At 37.1% G+C, this 13149-nt stretch overlaps 1 non-coding gene and 1 pseudogene across 1 annotated transcript; both read right to left on the reverse strand.

The window, feature by feature from the left end:
• Positions 1-8126: 8126 nt before the first annotated feature.
• On the reverse strand, positions 8127-9223 carry LOC101128586 (ubiquitin-conjugating enzyme E2 C-like; annotated as a pseudogene).
• Positions 9224-9533: 310 nt separating this feature from the next.
• LOC115931500 (small nucleolar RNA U13) lies at positions 9534-9636 on the reverse strand. Its single transcript, XR_004067979.1, has one exon. It is a non-coding gene; the product is annotated as a small nucleolar RNA U13 (small nucleolar RNA).
• Between the last annotated feature and the right edge of the window lie 3513 nt (positions 9637-13149).

Raw genomic sequence — 13149 nt, forward strand, 5'->3', positions numbered from 1 at the left:
CCCCATTACTAGCTTTAAAATGGAGAGGGCTATGTGGCAAGAAACTCTAGGAGCTGAGAGTGGTCCCTAATTACAGGCAGCAAGGAAATGGGGATTTCAGTCATACAACCACAGGGAACTGAATTCTGCCACAACCACATGAACCTGGAAGAGGACCCAGAGCTCTAGCTGACAACACAGACCAGCCAATAACTGAATCTTTATCTTTATAAGACCCTGAGTCAAGGAACAAATAAGAAAATGTGGCCTATAGTCAAGAAAAGCAAAATATTCAAAATAGTACATCTAAACCAAATGGTCAATATATACATGAAAATACTCCACATCATTAGCCATCAGGGAAATGCAAATCAAAACCACGATGAGATACTTCTTCACACTCAGTAGGATGGCTAAAGTAAAAATGTCAGATAACAACTGGAGAAATCAGAATCCGTATACACTGCTGGTGGAAATGTAAAATGGTGTAGCCACTTTGGAAAACAGTCCAGCAGTTACTCAATCAGTTAAACATAGAGTTATCATATAATTTAGTAATTTCACTCCTAGGTATCTATCTTGGAGAAATAAAAATATATGTCCACACAAAAACTTGAATGCAAATGTTTATAGCAGTATTATTTATTATAGTTAAGGATGGAAACAACCCAATGTCCATCAACAGACAAATGGATAAACAAAATGTGCCATATCTATCTAATTAAATATTATTTGGCAATATAAAAGAATGAAGTTCAGATGCATACTACATCAATGAACCTTGAAAACATTTTGCTAAGCGAAAAAAAAGCCAGACACAAAAGATCACATATTATATGATTTAATTTGTATTAAATGTCCAGAATAGGTAAATCTATGGAGATGGAAAGTAGATTAGTGTTGCCTAGGGATTGGGGAAAAAATTAGGGGTGATAACTATAGGGTTTCTTTCTGATGTGATGAAAATGTTCTAAAAATGAACGTGGTTGTGCTTGTATATATCTGTAAATATACTAAAAGTCGTTGAATTGTACATGTTAAATGAGTGAATTACATTATATTAAATATTTCCTGTAAGGCTATTATTTTTTTTAAATGAATTAAATGGAGGTCCTAAACTGAAAACTATATAATAACTGAAATGAAAAATTCAGTAAATGAGCATAATAGCATTTTGGATATGGCAACTGAAAGAGTCAGTGAATGTGAAGGTAGGTCAATAGAAATTATACACTGAAGAGCAGAGATAAAAAGTATATGACACAAAGTCACTGAAAGTAAAAGAATGGAAAAATAAACATCATGAAAATGGGAACTGATATGACAATATTAATATTAGACAAAGTAGGATTCAAGATAAAGAATATTACAAAGGATACAGCAGGAAATTTCACAATGATAAAAAGAACAATTCATCAGGAACACCTAACAATCTAAATATCTATGTAGACTGGACATGGTAGCTCATGCCTTTAATACCAGCACTTTGGGAAGCTAAGACAAGAGGATTATTTGATTCAAGGAGTTCAAGAGCAGCCTGGGCAACACAGTGAGACCATATCTCTACAAAAATTTAAAAATTAGACAGGCATGGTGGCACATACCTGTAGTCATAGCTACTCAGGAGGATCACTTAATGCACAGGAATTTGAGGTTACAGTGAGCTATGATCATGCCACTGCACTCCAGCTTGGGCAACAGAGTGATGCCTTGTCTCAAAAAATAAAATAAATACGTATGTACTTAAGAACATCAAAATTCATTAGGCAAATATTAATAGAAATACAGGAAGGAATATTAATAGGCAAATCTACAAATAATATTAGAGATTATAATAGCTCTATCTCATTAACTGATAAAAATTAGGCAAAAAAGTCAGCAAGGAAATAAATGATTGATAATATTTACCTAATTAATATTTATAAAACACTCAGCCAACAACTGCAGAATGTGCATTCTACTCAAACGTACATAGTAAATTCACTAAGGTAAAATACTCATATATACTAAGCTATACATTCTCAATAAAAAGTTTCTACTTTAAACTTCATATGGAACCGAAAAAGAGCCTGCATAGCCAAGACAATCCTAAGCAAAAAGAACAAAGCTGGAGGCATCATGCTACCTGACTTCAAACTATACTACAAGGCTACAGTAACCAAAACAGCATGGTACTAGTATCAAAACAGATATATAAACCAATGGAACAGAACAGAAACCTCAGAAATTAACACCACACATCTACAACCATCAGATCTTTGACAAACCTGACACAAACAAGCAATGGGGTAAAGATTCCCTATTTAATAAATGGTGTTGGGAAAACTGGCTAGCCATATGCAGAAAACTGAAACTGGACCCCTTCCTTACATCTTATACAAAAATTAACTCAAGATGGATTAAAGACTTAAACATAAGACCTAAAACCATAAAAATCCTAGAAGAAAACCTGGGCAATACCATTCAGGACATAGGCATGGGCAAGGACTTCATGTCTAAAACACCAAAAACAATGGAAACAAAAGCCAAAATTGACAAATGGGATCTAATTAAACTAAAGAGCTTCTGCACAGCAAAAGAAACTATCATCAGAGGGAACACGTAACCTACAGAATGGGAGAAAATTTTTGCAATCTATCCATCTGACAAAAGGCTAATTTTAATCCAGAATCTACAAAGAACTTAAACACATTTACAAGAAAAAAATAACCCCATCAAAAAGTGGGCAAAGGATATGAACAGACACTTCTCAAAAGAAGATATTTATGCAGCCAACAAAGATATGAAAAAATGCCCATCATCACTTGTCATTACAGAAATGCAAATCAAAACCACAATGAGATACCATCTCACACCAGTTGGAATGGCAATCATTAAAAAGTCAGGAAACAACAGATGCTGGAGAGGATGTGAAGAAACAGGATCGCTTTTACACCATTGGTGGGAGTGTAAATTAGTTCAACCATTATGGAAGACAGTGTGGCAATTCCTCAAGGATCTAGAACTAGAAACACCATTTGACTCAGCAATCCCATTACTGGGTATATACCCAAAGGATTATAAATCATTCTACTATAAAGACACATGCACACGTATGTTTACTGTGACACTATTCACAATAGCAAAGACTTGGAACCAACCCAAATGTCCATCAATGATAGACTGGATTAAGAAAATGTGGCACATACACACCATGGAATACTATGCAGCCATAAAAAGGATGAGTTCATGTCCTTTGCAGGGACATGGATGAAGCTGGAAACCACCATTCTCAGCAAACTATCACAAGAACAGAAAACCAAACACCTCATGTTCTCACTCATAAGTGGGAGTTGAACAATGAGAACACATGGACACAAAGAGGGGAACATCATACACCGGGGCCTGTCAGGGGGTGGGGGGCTAGGGGAGGAATAGCATTAGGAGAATTACCTAATGTAGGTGACGGGTTGATGCAGCAAATCACCATGGCATGCGTATACCTATGTTACAAAACTGCATGTTCTACACATGTACCCCAGAACTTAAAGTATTATTAAAAAAAAAAGTTAAAAAGCGTAAGATGGTATACAATGGAATTAAATTAGAAATTAATCATAAGATATCTAGAAAATCTACAAATATCTGGAAATTAAATAACACAATTCTACTTAATACTGGGGTCAAAAAAAACTCACAAGAGAAATTGTAACATATTTTTGGTGTGCCCTGCCCATGCCCTTCTGCTGCTTTTTCCAGGAGCAGGGAAGGAGTGGAGACAAAGGCTGATGAGGGTCTAATCTAAATTTAATCTCTTGTTTTTTTTTAACTGTGTATGTGGAAATAATTAAAGATTCAAACGAAATTGCAAAGATAGTACAAGAAGTTTTCATGTACCTGCTAGCTTCCCCAATAGATACATCCTAGTACTTATAGTTACTTAAAACCAGGAAATTGACATTGTCATTTTTCTGTGCCATTTATCACTCACCACCACTAAAATTAAGATACAGAACTATCACCACAAAGATCTCCCTCATGCTACCCCTTTACAATCACACTACCTCCCCATCCTAAACCCCTGGCAAACACTAATTTGTTCTCCACCTCTATAATTTTGTAATTTCGAGAACATTATATAAACAAAATTATACAACATGTGACCTTTTGAGATTGGTGTTTTTCACTTAGCATAATGAGAGCCATCTAAACCATTTTGTGTATCAACAGTTCATTCCTTTTTATTAAGTAGTACTCCCTGTAGTATTCACTGCTCCCATCATTATTCACTTATTGTAGAACATTTTAATGTTTCTGGTTTGGAGCTATTATAAATTAGGCTGCCATAAACATCTGTGTAAGGATTTTTGTACGAACACAAGTTTTCAACCCCTTTGGGTAAATACCAAGGGATACAATCCTGGATCATATGTTATGTTTAGCTTTTTGTTTTGTTTTGTTTGTTTGTTTTCCAAGAGGGAGTCTTTGTCACCCAGGCTGGAGTGCAGTGGCATGATCTCAGCTCAGTGCAACCTCCACCTCCCGGGTTCAAGGAATTCTCCTGCCTCAGCCTCCTGAGTAGCTGGGATTAGAGGTGTGCACCACCATGCCCAGCTAATTTTTGTATTTTTAGTAAGAGATGTGGTTTCACCATGTTGGCCAGGCTGGTCTCGAACTCCAAAGTGTGTTTAGTTTTTTAAGAAACTGCCAAACCATTTTCCACAGTAGCTGTACTATTTTATATTCCCATCAGCAATGTATGAAAGATCCAATTTCTGCGCATTCTCACCAGTATTTGGTGGTATCGTAATTTTTAAATTTTAGCTGTTATAATAATTATCTTAAAAATATCTTATTGTATTTTTAATTTCCACTTTGCTAATGGCTAGTGATCCTTTTATGCACTTATCTGCATCTGTATAGCCTTTTCAGGGATGGAAAGAGTGCCAAGGTTACTGTATAAAAAAGCATTCAGGATGGGAGATATTGTTGCTGGCATTTCTAGAAAATACAGCCTGGAGTCTGGTATAGGTTACCTGGAAAAGGCAGATCTTGAGCATGGCAGGATTTAGATAAGGAATAAGCAAGAAAAGACATTTTTAGTGTATACTGCTGCACTCTGTCATTTAGAGTTTAAAAGAATGCAGCATTTTTATTTAGTCAAAATACGTAACCAGAATAAAAGGTATGGAGGATAGGCTACTTCAATTTCAAATAGTAAAACTTCCTCAAAAGATCTGGTATTTATATCTTTATCCCAAAACTTGCCACCTCTAGTAATTGCCCACATCTCTTTAACCTCCACTTTTCTCCTCTTCTCTGCAGCTCTATACATCAATCTGTCTCTCTTTTCTTTCTTATAAGAAACAAAGTAGTACATTCTTAACTTCTCCCAACTTCTTCTGTTATCAGTTCAGAAAAATAGAAGGATTATATTGTGACTGTTTATCCTACGAATGTTAGGAAAAGATACATGTTCCACATGATATGCGAAGAAACCAGAGGGAAGAGCAGGTGTTTTCAAATAGAAAGAGTAAATAAGATATCTTAAATTTTCACTGAGTTTCAGTGTATGGCAATATATTTCTACCTATATGTGCCCAATTAAGTGCACTTATGGATTACTAAATTCACTCTTACACAATGGCTTTAAAAGGCAAAGAAAAGGCAAATTGAAGGTAATGGAACAACGCACACACAATACCAAACAAGAAAATAGCACAATCTCCATCAGCCCCATTTTTATTTAAAAACAGTAACAATATAATCAAGTCTGGAAAGAAGCTAATCAAAATAATTTAAAATTATTTTTAAACTATTTGAAAAAATTGCAATTATCAGTAACAATGAACTTTATTATTCACTGAACTAAGATGTAATTGTGTACATGTGTATAATATATGAATAAATAAATAAATAAAGATCAACAATCAAAAAAGGTTTAGAGCCCGCTTAGAACACTGAAAGTGCTGTTCTCTCCACCTCTCTCACTCTACCCTACCCCCTGGTTAGATACTGCTCTTGCAAATGTCAGGCTCCCGGCTTGAGCTCCTACCCAGATCTCTTGAGTTCCTGAAGTTTCTCTGGTCCCTCTTTTCCAAGGTACAGGTGCCTGGAGGAATCCTGGCCTTGGTTATCAACTGAATGACTTGATCCTGTTTTTCTTTGCCTCAATTTTGGATAGATTTCCTGAGTTTGCATCTCATATTCTGGTCCTTCCTCTCAACCTCCCATCTTGACCAAAACTCATCTTCTAGGGTGAATATGGCCCATTATTTGGATATCATGCCCACTTGGCTGTCTTCTTGGTACCTAAGAAAGAGCCCAACAGCTGTGGGGCTGAAACAGAACTAAGACCAGGACAGAGAATGCCAATACCTACAGTTCTAATGAGTCATTTACAATACTTTGTTCTAAGTATAAAGTTCTTAAAATCCAAAGTTAAGAAAATAATTTTTCATAGGTAATTTTTAAAAACAGTAACACACAATTTCATGGACATACCAAGAACCAACTATCCAGTACCAAGTACATTTCCAATATAATGATACATTTACAGTGACACCATTTTAAATTGATAAACATTGTATGTATTTTTGGTGTACAACATGATGTTTTGATGTATGTACATATTGTGTAATGGTTAAATCAAGCCATTTACTTCACATACCATTTTTTGGTGATAAGAACACTTAAAATCTACTCTCAGCAATTTTCAAGCATCCAATCTATCGTTATTAATGATAATCACCATGAGGTAAAACAGATCATATGATAATCACCATGAGGTAAAATAGAACATATTCCTCTTGTCTAACTGAAATTTTGTGCCCTTTAAGCAACATCTCCATAATACTCCTACCCTTCTACAGTGATGCTTTTTGAGTCACATACTCCGTTGGTCTATGAGTTTCTTGAAAATAAGGACCATGGCCCATGCAACTTTGTTTCCCCAGACCTGGCCTTGAAAATTACGATTAATATTATTTTAGTTATTGTTACTACTTTTAAAACACTTACTATGTGTCAAGCTCTTGCTAAGCATATTGCAAATATTATCCCATTTAATCCTTGTAATAATCTTATCATTCCTCTTTACAGATGAAGAAACTACACTCAGAAGCCCAGTAACTTACCTAAGATCTTACAATTAGTACATGGTTGAACTGGGATTTTAACTCAGGTCTTTCTCATTTTGAAATTCAAACTCTTAATAAGACTACTCTAATGCTGAGCGGGGAAAGTGGGGTAGGGAGATACATAAAAGTTTGCCACTACTTTCCAGGCCAGAAGTAATAGCATGTTCCTACTTAGAAAATGTGACCTCCAGCCATGTTTCCAGCTAATTATGACTTCTCTGGCATTAAAGACACTGATCACGACACTCTCAGACATAGGAAATCTCTAAAATATGTCACAGAAAAAAATAAGTTATAGTGACACATGTATCCAGTGAATGAAATATAAAATACTAACTTTCGTAAATGTAGCTGAGGTTACTTTTCCTTGTGAGTCTAATTACTGCTGGCATATAAAATGAAGCTATTTGCAAATTCATATCTCTTAATTTGGCACAAGGCAGTAACTTAAAGAAAAAAACTATAGGTAGGCAAAAAAAAAAAAAAAATCACTGCTTACAGCAGCACACAGAACCAAAGAGTGATGCAATTTTCACTGCATGTCTTCTCAAGTTGGAGAATTCATTAGCACCTGTACAGTACTTGGGTAATTTCAGACAAAGCAAGTTGCATATTTAACCATAAGTTCATCTTGCTTTGTAGTTCTATGGCTTCATATTAGAAGTTTAAGTATACCAATTACTTCATCATTAAATACAGATATAAAATAACCATTTCAAGTTATTTTTCTTTTAAGTTTTGATCAATCATAGCATTTTCTAAGTAATACATTCTTTTCTAAGTATACATTCTTAAGAGTATATTCTACTATTGAAATTGGTTTTAGCCACTAAAATTAGAAAATATACCATAGTGCTCTTTCCTTTTCTATTCTAAATAAATTTTAATTTACAATTTTTTTACAAAAATAAACAAAATGTATTTATTTAATAAACATCACAAGAGCTCAATCAGAGACTTAATTTTAAAAACAGAAATGGGCAAAATGTCATGGCTCATGCCTATAATCCCAGCACTTTGGGAGGACAAGGTAAGAGAATCTCTTGATCCCTGGAGTTCCAGGACAGCCTGGATAATACAGGGAGACCCCATATCTACAAAAAAAAAAATTAAAAATTAGCCTGGCACTGTGGCTTACACCTGTGGTTCCAGCTGCTCAGGAGGCTGAGGTGGCAGGATTGATTGAGCCTAGGAGATCGAGGCTACAGTGAGCCATGATCATGCCATTGCACTCCAGCCTGTTAGAGCAAGACCCTGTCTCAAAAATAAAATAAAAAATAAAAAACAGAAACAAAACAAAAATAACACCACAGCTCAAGATACAGAGTCCTATATAGAAATCAAGCAAAGACAGACCATCTAAGGGAAAAATGAAGAGACAACACAAGGAGAGGTTGGGCAGCCCGAGTTAGGGCTCCTTCCTGGAAACGTGCTTTGAGTAGATTTCTTGCAGATATTTCTTAAAAGCTGTGGAGTTTTTCTAGAGCTCAGCAGCATGTGTGTTCAAAAGGCTATTGATGTTGAGTTCTACTAGCAGGCTGTGGATGGAGTGCAGGGTGTTCCTGACATCATACAGGGCAGACCACTTGTCCTTCAGGATGTCCAGACAGGTGTTAACATTGGGCGTCCACGTTGAGATAGTAGCAGGGCGTGAGGAACTTAACCAAGGGCATGTTATATGGGTAGCCACTGGGGAACTCCAGGGAAACCTTATATCTCAGGTCTTCTGTGCCAGCTGCTTCAGGGATGGTCCTACTGATTTCAAAAGGTTGTCTGATGCAGGTAAGGCAGAAATTCCTTTGTTGCCAGAGATCACAAGGGTCTTCAGCTCTTGCTGTATCCTGCCGTACCCACTGCTGCACTCTGCTCCTTTATGGGCAGCAATGCTGGTGGCAGCTGTGTTGCAGTTTTGGCAGGCCATCCAGGCAGCACTGGCAGGGAGACAGGAACTCAGAGAACATGACTGCAACTGCCTACTTTTTTTTTTAATGGTAGATGAAATGCTTAAGTGGACTAGCCAGCTCCTAATTGTCTCATTTCACTGAAAACTGTTTCTAGTCAACAAGGATGGATCCCATCAGCCTTACTGTGTGAGAAAACCTGATCCCTGCCAAAAGGGAGTGTTCTGAAGTGGATACATAATCTAACCACTGTTAATCTGATTCTTCCTCCTGGAGATGTGGAATTGAGACCCAATTCTAATCAGCTAAGGCTGCTTGCTTAAACTAATTTGCTTCAGGGAGAACGTCCCCCCACCGCCGCACCATAAACACTGTGAAGCAAAAGTAACATGGGCAAATATGTATTATCTTAACAAAAACTACCAGCGCTATAGGCTGAATTACGTCTCTGCCCCAAAAATTCTTATGTAGAAGTCCTAGCCCTTAGTACCTCAGAATGTAACTGAATTTAGAGATAGGGTCATTTTTTTAACTTTTTCACGTCAGGTAATGTGCAGACTGGTATCAAGGTCTGAGGGAGGCACACCTCACTCAATAATGTGAAAACACAATCATTACTTTATGAAACACAAAAGAACCTAGGTTCTTTACAGAGGTAATTAAAGTGAAGTCATTAGGATGGGCCCTAATCCAACGTGACCAGTGTCCTTACTAAGATGTGGAAATGTGGACACACACACATACAGGGGGAAGAAAACGTGAAGGGGCAGGGAGATCATTTCCATCTACAAACCAAGAAGCCTGGAACAGATCCTTCCTTCACGGCCCTCAGAAGAAGACAACCCTGCTGATAACCTAATCTCAGACTTTTAACCTCCAGAACTGTGAGAAAATAAATTTGCTAGTTAGCCCTAGCAAACTAACACAACCATAAAGGGACACATCCTTGTTTGAGATGCTTGGGATAGAAGGTAAGACCCTGAGGGAATAGGTGTCAGAAGCCACAGAAACAAAGCAGATGGTAAAACTACTCTGGATGGCACCAGAAAAAAACTGTTTTTTCTGTCTCCAGGAAAGAAGGGGAAAGAAGGAGAAAGAAGTCAGTAAGAAAATTTGAAGTGTAGGGACTTTTTGGACAAAGGGCCAAAAGAATTTTCTCAGGAGGGTCTGAAAGTACCCCCAACAGGCAATCCTGATTATATTCCTATGATATAAACCCCCAATCCTTCAACAAAATCTATTACATATGGAAACAGAAACCCACAGCCAGAGGTGACCATGAGAATATCAACCTGGCATTCCTCCACCCCCTATCTCACTGCCCTCTCATTCAGAAATTTGTAGAAATCTCACAGAAGCCACATGAGCCCCACAAGGTATGAAATATGGTTCATGCCAATATTATCTAAATCTCAAAGCACTAGGATATTTTAGCTGACACTTGGAACTGCAAAGAAAGATGAAATAGACTTGCAGATAGATGCAGAAATGAAAGACCAAGTGACCCTAGAGAGAGAGAATGAGAGTTATGAGGCTATTTTCTGGTTCTAATTCCTCATTTGGCCAGACTGACTCCCTGCTTTTGAAATACCCACATCCCTATATTCCTCTTGGGATAACTTTATAGCCTCAAAATAAATCTCCCTTTTTTGTTGTTGGTTAAAGTAGCTCATGTTAGTTTCATTTGTGATTAAAATAATTTTAACTAGGATTTATATAATATACATATCAAAGGACATCATAAATAAATAGCAAAACCAGACAGTTATTAGAAGTTTTAATCTGGGCTGCTATTCCAGGGGGGACATTTATACCACAACAATACAGTGAATAGAAGTACTGCCTCATTTTTCCAAACTAGTGTCACATAGAATACTTCACTCACTATTAGGTAGGGGTTAATAAGTATGCTATAAAAAAGAGTGTTTTGAGGTCAAATACATTTGGAAAATACTAATACAGAATAAATGACTTCTGAGCAGTTGGGGGAGACTTTTTTTTAAGGGGAGTTGACTATAAGACCCTTTCTTCCCACTGAGTGGCAGAGAAGAGAAGGTACATTTTTGGAGGGAACTTAAAAGGTAATTACTTCAACAATAACAAGTTCATACTTGTTACAAAAGTAGCTAAAATAATATAATATCAATGTAAGGACAAAATCTAGTTCATCTCTAAGGCAGTATAATGTAATGGTTAAAACACATGATTTCTAGAACTAGGCTGCCAATCTCTGTAACTATTTCATCATCTCTAAATAATACTTACCTCAATGCTTTGTGAGAATTAAATGAGTTACTATATGAATTAGTCCATTTTCATGCTGCTGATAAAGACATACCCAAGAAGGAGGTTTATTGGACTTACAGTTCCACCAGGTTGGGGAGGCCTCACAATCATGGCAGAAGGTGAAAAGCAAGGAGGAGCAAGTCACATCTTACATGGATGGCAGCAGGCAAACAGAGAGCTCGTGCAGGTAAACTCCCTTTTTTTAAAATCATCAGATTTCATGAGACTCATTCACTATCACGAGAACAGTGCATGAAAGACCCACACCCATAATTCAATCACCTCCCACTGGGTTCCTCCCATGACACATGGGAATTATGGGAGTTACTATTCAAGATGAGATTTGGGTGGGGACAGAGCCAAACCACATCACTATATAAAAAGTACTTCAGCTGAGCGTAGTGGCTCACACCTGTAATCCTAGCACTTTGGGAGGCTGAGGCAGGCAGATCACTTGTGGAGTTCGAGAACAGCCTGGCCAATATAGTCAAACCCCATCTTTACTAAAAATGTAAAAGTTAGCCAGGTGTGATGGTACACGCCTGTAGTCCCAGCTGCTCAGGAGGCCAAGACATGAGAATCGCTTGAACCTGGGAGGTGGAGGTTGTACTGAGCCAAGATTGTGCTATTGCACTCCAGCCTGGGTGACAGAGTGAGACTCTGTCTCAAAAAAAAGTAAGTCAAAGTGGCAAACTTCTGAAAATGCTAGTTATTATTATGAAGAAGCCTCCCTAAAAATCTGTAATTTATCAACTTCCAAGACAGACTGAGAACTTTCTAGATTTTATATATCAGCTTAAAGAAAGTGACCCATTCAGGGCCGGGCACTGATTATAGGTGGCTCACACCTATAATCCCAGCACTTTGGGAGGCCAAGGCAGGTGGATCATGAGGTCAGGAGTTCAAGACCAGCCTGACCAAGATTGTGAAACCCCATCTCTACTAAAAATACAAAAATTTAGCCAGGCACAGTGGCAGGCACCTGTAATCCCAGCTACTCGGGAGGCTGAGGCAGGAGAATTGCTTGAACTTGGAGGGCGGAGGTTGCAGTGAGCCAAGATCGCGCCACTGCACTCCAGCCTGTGCAACAGAGTGAGATTCTGTCTCAAAAAAAAAAAAAGGAAACTCACCCATTCAGAATGAACCAACTTGAGACACAGAAGAAGACTGGCCAGTGACACCACAGAAGGCCAAAAAGTCAAGAACTCTGATTAGAACCAGGACAAAGGGTTTTAAAATATGCTGTTGCTGTTGAAGGGGTTGGTAGTTAACGTAGAGCCACAATTTAGCTATAGCTTTATAGCATTTCAATTTTTTATGTATAATTATTTTTATTATGTTCTGATTCATATCCCATTTAGATGGCATTAAGGATATATACTGTACCTGGGGACAACCACTTATATTTGCATGGCTGTCATATCTCCAAGGTCATGTTAACGGGCCTAAATAATTTTTCTAATTTAATGTTAACTCACTTTTTAAAAAAATTTTTTGTTTATTTTTAGTAGAGACACATTTCTCTATGTTGTCCAGTCTGCTCTCAAACTCCTGGCCTCAAGCAATCCTCCAGCCTCAGCTTTCTGAAGCGCGGGGATTATAAGCTAATATTAACTTACTTTAATCGTGTGTAGATGATCCTTTTCTTAACTGAGATAATGACTTCTACTTTGGTTTCAGACATTTTTTTACCACTATTATGCAATTTCTTTTTTAAATTTTGTTTTATTAATCTATTTTTAAATTTTAATTTTAATTTATTTTTATTTGTATATATTCATGGAATACAAGTATGACTTTGCTAGACTGATATATTGTATCATGTAATTTCTTAAACTAATAATGCTTATCAGAATTATCTCAAA

This window comes from Gorilla gorilla, chromosome 17 (assembly GCF_029281585.2).
Source record: "Gorilla gorilla gorilla isolate KB3781 chromosome 17, NHGRI_mGorGor1-v2.1_pri, whole genome shotgun sequence".
NCBI lineage: Eukaryota > Metazoa > Chordata > Mammalia > Primates > Hominidae > Gorilla > Gorilla gorilla.